Source organism: Nematolebias whitei, chromosome 1 (genome assembly GCF_014905685.2).
Source record: "Nematolebias whitei isolate Nwh7 chromosome 1, NemWhi1, whole genome shotgun sequence".
NCBI classification, from domain to species: Eukaryota; Metazoa; Chordata; class Actinopteri; order Cyprinodontiformes; family Rivulidae; genus Nematolebias; species Nematolebias whitei.
In genome coordinates, this window is record NC_056498.1 from 84,534,320 (window position 1) to 84,534,623 (window position 304).

General features: G+C 47.7%; 1 protein-coding gene across 1 annotated transcript in view; it reads left to right on the top strand.

Annotated features, from left to right (window-relative positions):
* cfap91 (cilia and flagella associated protein 91) overlaps positions 1–304 on the top strand; it is a 26,531-nt gene that overhangs the window by 931 nt on the left and 25,296 nt on the right. The window lies entirely within an intron of this gene.

Sequence of the window (304 nt, forward strand, 5' to 3'; positions counted from 1 at the left end):
AGGGGGTGCCACAGCGATTTAAGTCGCACGAAGATTGTCCGATGCCCTTCCTGCCGCAAACCACAGACACTGTGCTACCACAGCCCTCTGTGTGGAGCAAAGAGCTGCTATGTAGGACACCCGGAGGAGCAGATGGTGGGGGTTAATGGCCTTGCTCAAAGGCCCAGAGTGGGGCGAATGAGGGTGGGGGCAGGTGTGGGTGCCACAAAAAATCCCACCCACATTCATGATGTTGTCGGTACCGGGGCTTGAAATATAATATAATATAATATAATATAATATAATATAATATAATATAATATAA